A 14248-nucleotide genomic window follows, 5' to 3' on the forward strand; every position below is an offset into this window, starting at 1 on the left:
ATGGCATCATGAGCTGGTATTATATCACTCGGTCTCTGATTTATATGTGCATTCTGTTTAGAATGGCCTTGTCCAAGAACAGTTCAGTAAGGTCTTCCTAATGCCAGCTTGCTTCCATGTGCCAGTGCAAATGCTAGTAGAAGCCTGAGGCCATTCCTGTACTGCTCAAGTAGTCCTTCCCTGCTCTGCTACTGCTTCTAGGCTCTTGGCAGTCTGCACAAGTTTAAAGTTGACTGTACATTTCAGGAATGCTTAAATAAAAAGAAGCTTAAATTCATTTCTGTAATCCTTATTGCAACTGACAGTCTTAGTATCTTCAGTTTGCTTTGGAAAAAGGAAAGTACAGGAAGCTGTGCACATGAAACTGTTAGAAAATAGGTGTTTTCACAGAGTTTGATGCTGCAGTACTTAGTTTCCATGCTTTTTTTTTTTTTTTTTAATTATTATTAGTAAAACTCTGGCCATGACAACATGAAAACTAGATGTTGTTTGCCATTGATAATATTTCAATTAGCTGTAGTCGGTGCCTATATTAATATGTGTATGAATATTTGGAGAAGTTGGTTGTTTCCATGTTGTTTCCATTGCTTGTTTCCATTGGCTCTAGAGACACAGCGAAGTGCCAGTCCTAGTCTGGAGTCTCCCACATTGCCATTTTTTAATGAAGTTGAGCATGTGCTAACTTCTAGCCATACCAATTAATTGGAAAACTTTTATGTTGCTATTCATGTAATGGTTGATAGGTAATTTATGCTCCATGCTAAATAGTAACCTTGAGCCATTTCTCCACTGAAGCCAATGAAGACAGGAGTTGCTGATGGTTTTATAACCTTGTAGTCACTGCATCATCCTTTTTTTTTTTTTAAACAAAAACTTATGGGAAGTGCCTTTAATACTTTCTCCTTTCATAAACCTGAAGTCTTGAGCCAGCAACTTCTAATGCAACAGAAAGCTATTATAAAATGCACACAAACAAGAAACAACAATTTTAATTTGTTGCCAAAAAGAGTTTATCAGATTAAGATAGGTTACTAGCCTTTCTAATGTTTACGCTTCAGACTTTTTCTGGTCTGTGGTTTGCTTTGTGGGATGTGTGGTTTTTTTTGTGTTTTTTTTTGTCACTGGCTGAAGTCTAACCTTTATAAGGAATGAATATATATATATATATATTTGTTACAAACAGAACACAAGAAAAGTATAGTTTCATTTTTCACAATGCTACCTTTAACATAAACACTCCAGTACAGCTGAAAATACCAGATTGCTACAGTTTACAGCAGTGCTATTGAATCCTTTCTTGCTTCTAGAAGGATGTTGAATATCATCCTGCTCTATAGAAGAGAGAGTCCATTTCCACCCCAGAGATCTGGTATCTTTAGCAATTGTTTAACTATTCCTACAATACTGTAAAAATAAATTTGTGTTTGCAGAGGCCTCTGAGATGATCAGGTAAAAAACACTTAATAAGTACAAAGTATAATTATTAGCCAATGTTTAACAGTGTTCTGTGATTAGCATATACTACCTGTGTGAACAGTGTTAAACTTAGAGGTAACAATGAGAGCCAGGCTGCTTCACTACATGCTGCTTTTTACACTGAAACTCATCTTTTTTTTTTGTCTTCAATTTGTTGCTGCTCAGTCTAGAACTCACAAATGAGGCTACTTTGTTGATAAAAACATTGTTTATTTAAATCTTAAAAATAGGCAGGAAAGAACCACTTGATTTCAACGGCTGCTTTTACAAGGGTGTCTTGGCAAGCAGTAGTCATTTATTTAACCAACAATGCAGAATTAACTCATTAGGGTAAAATTCAAAAATTTTTTTATGGTACTGTAAGGAAAATGTGTATATAAAACCAAGTCTCTAATTTTGTCTTATTCCTGTACAGTGTTGTATACATTACACAAATGTCTTTGTCTTAAATGAGCAGATCTTTGGTTTCTGAGGAGTTCTGTTGCTTTGCAGTATCAGTCTCCTTCCTGATTGCTGTTGGTGTTTGACCACTTCAGGAACAGGCTATGTGGTGTACGAAGGGATTTCAGACCTGACAGTGGTCATATTAGAAATATATTGGTTGAGGAATTCATATCAAAAGAGCCATGACAATATTTCTGGATTACTCAATGCCCCAAGTACCAATGTGGATGCAATTCATACATTTTGTATTTTAAAAGAGACATTTCAGGTAGTAAAATTCAACAGGTGACAGAGGTGCTCTTGCAAAGAAATAAGAGTCATGATCACATATGAACATCTTTCTCTCTACTCCTTCTCATGCTGTAAGATGTTGCTCAGTATTTATTCAAGATCTGTGTAATAGTTTTGATGGAAATAAAATTTCTGACATTCTCCCTGTCAACATGGACATCCAGCAATTTCTGCTTAAGTGCCTGCAAGTTCATTAGAGCTTCTCTGTAAGCTACTTAACCTGCTTTCTATGTCATTCTTTGAGGAGGGGAAAAAGAAGCGTTTTTTAACACAGCTAGGCAGGGGTAGAGACAACAAAAAACATTTTTAAAAAGTGTTCTAGAGAACTTGTTAGTTTTTAATGTTTCACAGTGCTTTCTCGTTTCTCGTCTATCTTCCTCGTTGTCTGAAACCTGTCAGATTTGCATTCAGAAGATGCAGCTGCTTCTAGTGTCTTTTGTTCTTTCGTATATTTGAGTGATTCCAGTATATTGTAGAAGAGATGGTAGGGAGCCAGGGGAACAACCTGACAAACCTTAGGGCCTTGTCATAGCTTATTTAAAAGATAGCAGGTATGTTCCTGTGAAGGGCAGAGCAGCAGCACATCCACCAGCCAATGCTGCCCAGGGCAGCAATAAATAGAGCCTCTTCTCTCCCTGGTGCAAACTAGGTGCTAGATTTGTGATCATGGCATTTCTAGTCCTGCTCAGTTCAAGAAGATCCTATGCCAAACTGTAGGGGCGGGGGGGAAGTAAAAAAAAAAAAAAAAAAAAAAAAAAAAGCAACCTTCTTCAGATCTCAGTGCAGGGGATGTAGAAAATCATGATTAATTCATTAAATTCATTATAACAGTATTTGTGGCTGAAGAAAATATGAGTCCTGGGCCAGGTACCTTCTTATCTTCCCTGGTAAATGAACTGGCATCAACAGGCTTATTGCAAAGGCTTTGTTTCAACTTTAGTTTACCTGGTCATGGACAGGGGAAAAGACATGCATTTTTCACTCAGCCAAGGACCTATTAATGTCAACTTTGCCTGAGTAAGCTCTGAGGAGCCAGGTCTAGTACACTAACAATTAAAAAATAAATAAATAAAATTCAGTGTGCTACCTTTTACTGATTTCCCTTTGCAATGTGTAATTTGGTGCTCTGTCATTCTCAAAGAGAGCAGTCAACATTAGCAGATAATAGAGCAAATAATGTGCAGCAATGCTCATAGGCCACTGAGTCCTCAGCTCCATTTGTATTTCCTTTGCAGCTGTGAGGACACTAGAACATTTGTGAATGAATAGTTTACTAGGGTAGGTGGATTTTTTTTTTTTGGGGGGGGGGGGGTATTATTTGCATCAAGTTAGACTTCCTACCTTGTCTGCTGAAGCAGCAGGGGTGTTTTTTGTTTTGTATGGGTGTGCACAGAGACATTTTAGTGGCCACTGAGAATGTTTGCAAGAAGATTGTCCTCACCCTTGAGAGCTTACAGTCCAAAGGAGAGAAAAGGAAGAGCAGGAAATATGACAAATACAAGGAAAGCTCAAAGTAAGAAGAGAATAGCAGAGATTCAATAAACAGCAGTTCCAGAACAGTCATCTACCTATCACTCTCTTGGGGACATCTTCAGAGGAACAAGCTAGAAGGAAGTCTAGAGATCTATCAGCTGTGTTTAAACAGCCTTTAAAACTTTAAAAATATTTCATTATGCAAGCTTAAGAATGAAACAACCTTTTTCTTGCCAGGCCTCCATATTCAGCTGGTGGTCTTGAGTGATGCTCTTGTGTTTATGGTACCTTGCTCTTGCTAATAGATTTGCTCTTGGTGACACTGCTCTGCATTATGGCCTTTAAATGGGCATCATTTGAGTTTATCCAGGAAAAAAATAAAAAATAAAATAAAAAAATCTTTATTAAAGTTGGACTAGGTGATCTTAGAGTTCTTTTCCAAACTGAATGATTCTATGAATATTGAAGAAAAGGCAAATCTTAGCTTGCTTTTAATTCGTTTGACTTTCTCAGATTAGTAAAAGGAAACATAGTATCTTCTAAGTCATCCACAGATAATTCAGAGATGTACATAGATGTGCTGAATAAATCAACATTGTCTTGCATAAAGCTTGAGGTTAGCTTCTGAATTAGACATAAGTACCATCAGTAGAGGCCAGTTACTGTTAACGATTCAAAGAGCGAAATAGCCTGTGGACCCTGGAAATAGGAAAGATGCATTTTCTATACTATAACTAAAGCTTTGTCACATGTCAGAAATTAATCTGAATTCTTTGGGGACAATAACTTAGGTCTGTGAGGCAAAGGTATTGATTTTACATCATAAAACACAAAGCTGCGATCTCTTTGATTCTGCAGTAAGTTCAAAATCTTTTTGACTTTGCCAAACTATCCTGACTTTGCCTGTAAGTACCAATTTCTCTGTTAGCTATTGCCATTTGAGGTGCTGCTATCACATCCTAATGTTTTTGTTGTATTTTTGTGGTGTGCTTTTGCTGCTTTATTTTCCTTCTGTGCAGTAAGGAACTCTTTCATTTCTCGTTAGCACAACAGATACAGCATTCTGTTGGGAGCCTCTGCTTTCACTGCGATGAAGTTGCCCCAAAACCATTACACCTCCTGTCACTTAATGAGACGGGGGTTGTAATGGATTTACCTGGCCTACAGTTTGTGCAGTCTGTGTACAATGTGTTCCTGTAGTCTCTGGTAAAATGTACGAATTCATACTCCCAGGGGCATACAGCATACAGTATTTCAGTACAGTATTAATTTCAGTTAGAAACTAGAAATATATACATATATATTTCTAATGCGGTAAATTCCTCTGTGCTTTTGGAGAGGTAGATTGCCTGTATATGCTCCTGTTCAGGAGGAGGAGCATACTGGTGAGTGATCTGTGTTTAAAACCTTCTGAGTGGTTAAACAACTGTAAAGTCATTGTAGATAAAGGTCATTGAATGCAATTTTAAAGGTAGCCAATTCTTGCCAAGTTGCCACTTGTCACCAGTTCTTGCCACTTGCTACTGCGGAGTGCTTTTGAGCTGCCAGGAGGTTTTGGTTTAGGGGTATGTATGTTTGCCTGTCTATAGGAATGGAAATATAATACAACAGGCCGGCAGATGAAAAGCTGAGCTAGAGTGTTTCCTTGATATATATATATATATATATATATATATATATATATATATCCCTCTCCTCCCCTCCCCTTTTTTTCCCCCCTTTCCCTTCCCTTCCTTTCATTTTTTATTTTTTTCTCCTCCAGTTAAGGAACCTTCTGTTCTCTATTTCAAGTATCTTCTTCAGTTTAGGGGTGGGCGCCAGGATTAAAAAATGTGCCACTGGTGCATTTATAAAAAGACTTCTTAGAGAGTCATGCTAAGAAAGTTTGTGAGCAGCTGCTGACCAACTGATTATCAGCAGTGCTTATACTGAGAAGCAGGAAAGTGTAGAATTGATCAACAATTGTGTCCATTCTCCTAAGAAGTCGTTTATTATGCGACAGGTATTGTTAGGCTTGGCAGAAAACAAATTCTTGTACAAGTAACTACAGAACCAGTTTTCTTTACTAAGATAACGCTAGTGTAAATCTTAGTCTGCTGACGTACAACAGTGACAATACAATATATTTCATAGGGCCTTACATTCAGTTTACAATAGCAGATGCCTTTGGGTAAACAGTCTGTACTTCAAGCTTTAAGTTTGTGTATCTCTTAGATTGTTTGTATAATAAAAGACATTGGATTAACCAAGCTACTTCTTGTTAATTAGGCAAAGGCTTGCTATGCAGTCATGTAGACTTAACTGGTGCAAAAGCCAGTGGAAAAAATAAACACAAAGACTAAGGTACTGTCCAGATTATCAGTTACCTTCCCCACCATCACCACCACAAAAAAAAAAAAAAAAAGTCCTTAATTTTGTTAACTGCTTCAAAAATGTTTACCATAAGTATAAAAACTTTTTAGTGTGTGGTTTGTTAAAGTAACTATCATTGTTCACGTGCATATTTGAAGTATATAATACAACTTTCCTAAGTACAAGCATGTGACAAATAAAATAGGAACATCTACCACTTATGTGCAATATGTCCAAAATAGGCTTCCCCACACTGTTGACATGTGCTGCATTCTCCAGCACCACAAATGGTCTTACTGCCTGCAAAAAGTCTGCTGTCTTTCCTCCCTCTAGCTCTGGACAGCCTTCGTACAACTGTCAGTGTGAGTGCGCAGTCAATTGCTGGCTATGAGATTTGAGAAGGGACTTGGGACCAGCCTTTCATTTTCTTAGGAAAAAAAAAAATCTCTTGTGGAAGGGCCTGCCTGCCAAGGCTCATATTGTGCAGTGCAAGCTGCTCCTGCTTGGCTCTGGGCAGATGTAAAGGTCTGCCTGCAAACCTTCGAGTGGCCAAGACCTAAATGCTTCTTTGTAAAGAGTATGTTTACTTTATACAAACTGAAGACAAGACTCTTGAAAACTTGATTTTAATAAAAGTTAAAGGTTAGTTAGATATTTATAGGGGTGTAAGAATGGTTTATTTTATTCTACCTTTAAATGTTAAGGTTATTTGATAGAGCAAAGACAGCACAGAAATTAATGGAGTGTATACATAAAACTGGAATACTGTCAGAGCCAACTTTCTCAAGCGTTGTGAATACTGCTGACGTAAAATGAAAGAATCTTTTTCATCACTGTACTCTTGTGAGTGCCTGTGAATGTGTTGGAAAGTCAAAGTAGTAGTTCTGGATACCCTTTAGAAGGCATAGAAAAAAAGAATAGGTGCAGGTGATGTCACTTTAGTATTTGTAAATCATTTTGATAGTCTTGACTCAGAGTAGAAGTTACTGAATCTGGTGCTATCTTTCATGTAAAACAGTATGCCTGGACTCTACAGCCTTTGGGGATCTAATTTTTTCTCTGTTGTATTTTGTAGAATTGTATTATTTCCTAACATGGTGTTTGAGAGATGTTTTAAAAATAAATCGTATTGACATTTGGATTTAATTATAAATTTCAAAGATAGGAACACACAGTTTATACAGTATCTCTGCATGATGTTCATCTGACTAGTATGCAATGAAAACAAATTTTATAAAATTTACATTCTTCAAGGAGCCCAAATAAATTTTTGAGGATTTGTGTATTGATATGGAGAGGGGTCAAAAAATTGATCTGTTGAAATGAACAGCAAATTCTTAGTCCGCTGTGTAAATAAACCTGTGGGGTCTAAACAAGTTATTTGAGCTGAGGGACCTGAGCAAATTAGCTGTTCTTCACCATTTTTTTTTGGAGGATTCTGTGAAAGAAGTAGAACTACAGACAGTAGTTATAACTGCTGGATTTTAAGACATTGCTGTTTTACTGTTCGTGTCTGGCCTGTGGGATTTCACCATGTCATTCTTGCAGCTATGAATGTTCAGAAGGATTTCTGTTTAAGGTTTTGCAGAGGTGGATCGCTGCAAGATAACTGAAATAGAATCACAGAATCATCTAGGTTGGTAGAGACCTCCAAGATCACCTAGTCCAACCTCTGACCTAACACTAACAAATCCTCCACTAAACCATATCACTAAGATTGATAAGAAATACTTGATGTGTGATTTGTCTCATGATTTTTACTGCAGTTTGAGGCATCAGAAACATGTCCTTTTGTCAGAGCTCTATCATGGTAGATGCTCCAAAGGCTTGCCCGGAGAGGCAAATGGGTTTATCCAGCATGGTGTCCTATAGTATTGTTATAGACAAGCGGAAGGGGTATGGACTGGGTAAGTGAATAAGGGTGGAACTAGGCAGGGTTTCTTGGACGAAAGAGTGATGATGAGTGTTTCAAAAGCCAGCTTATGGTCAGACACTAGTGGCATTGCTCAAGATTGATATTGCAATCAAAATTCCATAACATTGTTATGGATAACATTGATGATGAGATAGAGTGCAATCCCAGAAAGCTTGTGAAATGATACTGAGTTGCAGAGGGAGCAGCTGATATGCTGAAGAGCTGCAGCTTTGAGCAGCAGGTTGGATTAGGTGACCTCCAGGTGTACCTTCCTTTTGTTTTTTGGCAGACACACTATTCAGTCAAAAAAGAGTTAGTCCTGTGGTAAGCAAGCTCTTGTCTAGAATGTCTCTCATAACCACTGTAATGGAGCATGTTCCTAATGTACAGAATTAATTCATGAAGTATTTATTCCTCAAAAGGCAATCATTTAAAACGCTTTTGCTTTACTGAAAATTTTTCTCTGTGCCTCTAAAATAACTTTGTACCTTCAGCTTTTATGCCATCCTGTGCAGACCTGTAACCTCCTTTTTTAAAGTTATAGACTCTACACACTCTTTTACATGAAATATTGTGCTAGATTCGATAAACTTTTTCTTTAGGACTATCAAGATGATTTATAGGAAAGATCCATGTGTCAGAACTACAGAAATATAGTGAGAAATGGGAGCCTTCCAATATTATGGTCTCCAGGGTGCCTCTAATGACTTACTGAACATAATCCAATGTATTGCAGTACTCTGAAGCATACTTTGTCTTCCTAATGTTACTACTTCCAATATTTATCATCAGTTCAAATGTATTTTCAAAGTCCACTCCAAGAGCCTTGTCATTTACATGAAGATTACAGTTTTCATTTATTTCAGAAGCTTCTGATCTTTATAATAATGGATGAGCTTCTTGAAACACAGATGAAAAAAATACACAAGAAGAGAGGAGAAAGATGGGAGTGGTGAAAAATCACATCCTTTCAACACTTTCTTGAAGGAAATTGATTAGACAGAGGAAGTAAGGAATTTCTTGAGGCATTGAATCAGACAGCTGGAGAGGATGAAAGGGGAACTGTTGGAAGTGCAGGTAGAGAATTCAGTTCCCCTGGAGGGAAAATTTGTTTGGCTAAACTAGGAAGAAGGAAAGACCACACACACACAAACGACACACAGAGAATGGAGAATGTTAGCCTGATCATGGAAACATGCTGAAGCTGGAGAAGGGAAAGTAAACGTACGGTTAAACAGGAGCTGGAACTTAGCATCTGCAGACCTAGCGATGTGGAAGAGTAGCAAAAAATGTTACAGAAACCCCAAAGGCACAAAAATAATCATGCTAGTGAAAGCACCTTACAGACTTAAATACTGGTGAAAAATAATAACGATTTCTGCTATTTCTTAAAACCTAGTGAAAATATGAAGATATTTTAGCAAATTAATATCATGAAAGCATGAAAGTTATTGTGGAGACACATTTCTACAGTACAAATAACAACCACAGTATCTGTGAGACCACCTTTCACAGAAGCACCACATGTGCTTTCACTGGAACATTGTTTTTACTATAATATAGATCAAAATAATAGACTGTTATTTTACATTGCAGGTGAAGTACACAAATAATCCTTTGTTATAAAGACACCAGGTTGACTCTTCTGAAGAACTAGAACTGAAATGTGTTGGATAACTGATTCTAATTGATGTAATTGTACAAGTCTAGCAATGTCTTGATATGTTGTTATCCAATTGACTTATATTATCAAACTAGATTTTAACTCCTAAATAGGCATATAACCTTCAAACTGATAACAAGAGCAATGAATTGTCGCCTTTCATACAGTCAAACTGAACAGCTAGTGACAGAGAAAAGGGAGCAGAAGAAGGGAAAGGGTAGACCTCAAGGAATAGTCCAGTGGAAAGCATAGTCCAACAATGAAGCTCTTTAGACCAAATTATTACAAGAGTAGATCTGAGCCAAGATTATCACATGTACACATCCAGTATTAATTTTTCTGGGCTGTATTGGTTTTTATTAAAAACAAAGCCTGCTGAGATACTTACCAAGCTTCTGATACCAATGGACATCCCCATGTTTCCAATGAATAAATACTTATTTTTCAAGCTTTTCCAGGCAACTTCATTAAGTTATTATATTCACTATATTAATTCTCTTACCTGTATGGGTCTTCTGTATTCAAACATTTGATTAGATGTTCATGAGAACTAACGCAATAATAGCTCAAATGTCTTTTGCAATTAGATATTAACTGGAGAGCTCTTGGGTGAGGTTCTGCTTTAGGTACAGTACCAAATCTGTACTTCTGAGACTGTACTTGAAGTTGCTGAACATATTTTTAGTGCCTGAAAGGAATTTGATTGTATTCAGTAACATTCAAAGGTCAGGCTGCACATAAGGTAATGTTTTTTTTTTGTCTAGAAAATGAAAATATTTCAGTCAAGCCTAGCCTTCCTCTGTCTTCTATGCATGTAGCTAATATATTATAGGGATTTAAAAATTAACATCCGTTAGATTTTCAAGTATACTGGATTCAAAAAAAAAAAAAAAAAAGGCAGTTAGTGTCTTTGGGAAAAATATTATCCTACAGTCTATAAATCATTTCAAAATCTGAGATTCAGCAAGATTTCAGTTTATACTGAGTCATAAGATACTGTCTACAAAGATATTCTTAAGCAGTTTTTTCATATTCTTAATTTTCCATGGGCATGATTTATTGATTGCTAGCATTGTTTTATAGTTCCTCCTTTGTGTAGGAATTCAGAAACATCACATAAATTGCTTAAAAATCTCGGGAAAACAGTAACTGAAATTTAATTCAGTGATGTCTGTCTATATGCATGGGTGCATTCTACGTGATATGTTAAAGATGTCTTTCAATGATTGTACTGTTTCCCATTATTACAAATTTAAAAAGGTTAGTACTTCTATTATATTATCTTGATTCTCCTTTTGCTAGTACACTTCATCACTGCACAAGAAGTTCAAACCCTGGATTTAAAAGAAAAGACATGTCATAAACTTCAAGTTTCAAGATTTTCTGGCATCCACGGACTCTTCTGTCTGCACAGCTGAGGAATTGCACTGGTTCTGGAGGAGTTGTTACAGATGTACACTGGCATGAGTGGAAAGAAGGAAGTTGCTTGGGAGTTCTACCCATATAGGAATTAAAAATGAATTAAAAATTAAAACTGATTATTTGAGATCAAAATTCTATGCACTTGATTGTCATGTGGAAATAGTTATCAACATTAAGAGAAGATAAGGAAGCAGGTGAGTGCAGCCAAATGCCAGTGTACTTTGCACACTTGTCATAAAGGAAATAGACCCTTGACCAAACCAAAGGCATGGCAGTTGCCTTTCTTTGTGCGCCAGGAGTGCTACACCCATCAGCATCTCTGGCAAGCAGCAGCAAGTCTAAAACAAAAATTGTAGTGGCAATTTCCTACCTTGCCTTTCTAAATTACAAAATTTACAAAATTACAAAAATTACAAGTGGCTAGTTAAAGTACTTGTTAGGAAATTAAATAAAATGGAAATAAGGATATAATGGGTCCAATATTGTGTTGATGCTTATTTTAACCAGGCTTTGTCTTCAGTAGGGCAGAATAAGACAAATAAGGGCCAAATTGGGCCCATATTCATAGAATCATGTTCAGAAAATACACCCAGCTGTTAGATGCTGGCATGTAAGGAAATGAAAGGATTAGGACGATGGTGATGATAAATCAGTATATACCCTTGTGTCTATGAGAAATCTCAAAGCAGATGTCTTAAAATGTGTTCATTTTGCCCTGAGACATGTTCAGTAACCCACACAATGGAGAAAATGACCATGAGCTATGGTGTGATGTGTTTATCCATTAAATTACTTAGCAAGGATGACAAAATAAAATGATTGAATTCTTTTATGTTCCTTTGCCCCCTCCATATATCCAACTGACATACCCTGGTTTTTTTTCAGCACCTACAGTTGTATATTGGGACATCCACTGAAGAAGAAAAAATATATAAATTTTCTTCTTAATTTGCTAGACTTATCTTCACAGAAATTGGTATTAGATCAAACACTATCTTTATTCAGTATATTATTATCTTAACTTCCTAGCAATAGGTCAGTAATCCCAGGGAAAGCTTCTTGTATTTCAAAAACATATATTTATATATATGAAAATATTTAGAGAGTTTAACTTGTATCATGTAATTTTTGGATGTCTCTGTATTATGTATATATTTCAAATGCTTTTACTTAGCTAGACTTTTGGAGGATATTTGTAGTCTCTACATGATATTAAAAGGCTTTTGTCTGGAGACTGCAAAGGCTCAAGTGTGTCTCACTTTTATTTTGGCTTTTAGATACCTGACTATGATTATACAAAATTATGAAATAAAAAAGGTGTTTTTTTCCACTAGCTTTTTAATGAAGAAGTTTCTTAATGAAGAAAACTTGTAGAAGTTTTGAGTGGTAGAAAAGATAAAGCAAGAAAACTGGGCATTTTATTCCTTTTCAAACCCATTATTTCTGTTAATAAACAGACTGTAACAAGAGGAAACTCTAACACAAGTAATAATGCAGCATGTAATCACCTACAAGAAATCCAATCTTTTGAGTAAATAGTGAAATTAATGTTAATAATCAATTCTCTAATGATCACAGTGATGCACAATGTCATTAAAGGCAGGGCAACTGTGAAATGCAAACCACCAAAACTGAGAATCATTGATAATATGAGTAAACAGGGAAAAGAGCAAAAGTGGACTAAGAGAGGCATATACTTTGGGTACTCTTCAAAGAAGGATGCCAGATAGAGTAGGACATGCTTCATCCTCGCCAGTCCTTTCACAAAGGGAACAGAAGTAGCTGCTAGGAGTAGCTTGTGGGAGGAGCAAAGGAAACTTCTCCAACTTTAAGTAGAGAAAAAGTAAATCTGGGTGCCAACATGTCTTACGTTCTTCAGTCATACCTTTCAAGCATTTACAAATTTTAGCTGCCTTTTGTCTTAATGGTCCTTCAAAAGGACCATTGCCAAGAACCGCTTTAAAATCCACTAAATATAAGTAAAAATGTCAAGTCATTTTCTTCTGCTTCTGTCTCTTCTATAGTAAGTAATAATGATAATAATAAGTTGTTTTTAAGACGTTTGCTTCCTTTGTTTAGACTTTTTGGTGTATCTGAGGAGCTTGCTGCTGAACTGTTACATTCTGTGCATTTAACTTTCCAGGGTGGAGGAAAGCTAACAATCAAGATATACTAGTTGGGCATGTGTTCAGTGTGTGCACTCTAGATTCAATATCTGAGAATTATGCACAAAGAGCTATGCAATTGCTCATCCTGGGAAGCTATAATAACTTGAGTCTTTGTTCACTCTTTTTTTTTTCCCCCCATATATATCCTATTTATTTCCCTATTATCCCATTTATTTCCATATATTTCATTGATATATTTCCCATGTATGGGAATGTGAGACCTGTTGAAGCTGCAGTCTCTTTTCCTCCAGAGCATGTAAAACCCTCTCTCCTGTTAGATGTTGCCCAAACTCACCGAACATCCCTGGTATTTTGCACACTCACAAAAGAGCTGTGAGGGTAGCAGCAATCATCACCAATTCTCAAAGAAAGACATTTAATCTTCTAAAATTTATTTAAGCTTCTTAAAATGATAGGATGCTGGGCAAACTAATATGGCTGTTAGTGATCCCAGCAGATTCCGGTTTCTGCAGATTTTGTTTCTCTGACAAAGCATTTGTTTATTGCGACCAACCTGTCTTTCTTAAAACATCACTTCTAGAAATATTTAAAAAAAAAAACAAGAAAAAAAAAAGGAAGGGGTGGGCGTGGGGAGTAATGAAAACAGATTTTCCACCAGGAAGCAGATTATGTTCTTAGACCTCTTTCCTTGCCTTGCATGTATTACCTGTTTGCTGCAACTTACAGAACTTATTTGAATTCCCACTGTTTTGTTTCATTCAACTTTCTTTTAAGGGCACAGGAAAAGTACTTTATATGCAAAGACAAGAATTCATTGTTAACAGTCATCATTGCAGCTTGACTAATAATAGTAGTATTTTTCTCACAATTATAATAGTAGTATTTTTCTCACAATTATAATAGTAGTATTTTGCTTGCAGTTATGTGCAGCTAATGTACACAGAAACCCTGTAGTACCTATTCTTTTTCTCAAGTATTATGTGACCCTGCTATTGCCCCTCTGGGTCCTAGGGTTAAAGGCTTTAGTGTATGGTAAGGATGTGAGGCTTGGCACAAGATCAGCATGCTGTGTCTTTGTTCTGG

Source organism: Cygnus olor, chromosome 1 (genome assembly GCF_009769625.2).
Source record: "Cygnus olor isolate bCygOlo1 chromosome 1, bCygOlo1.pri.v2, whole genome shotgun sequence".
Lineage (NCBI taxonomy): Eukaryota > Metazoa > Chordata > Aves > Anseriformes > Anatidae > Cygnus > Cygnus olor.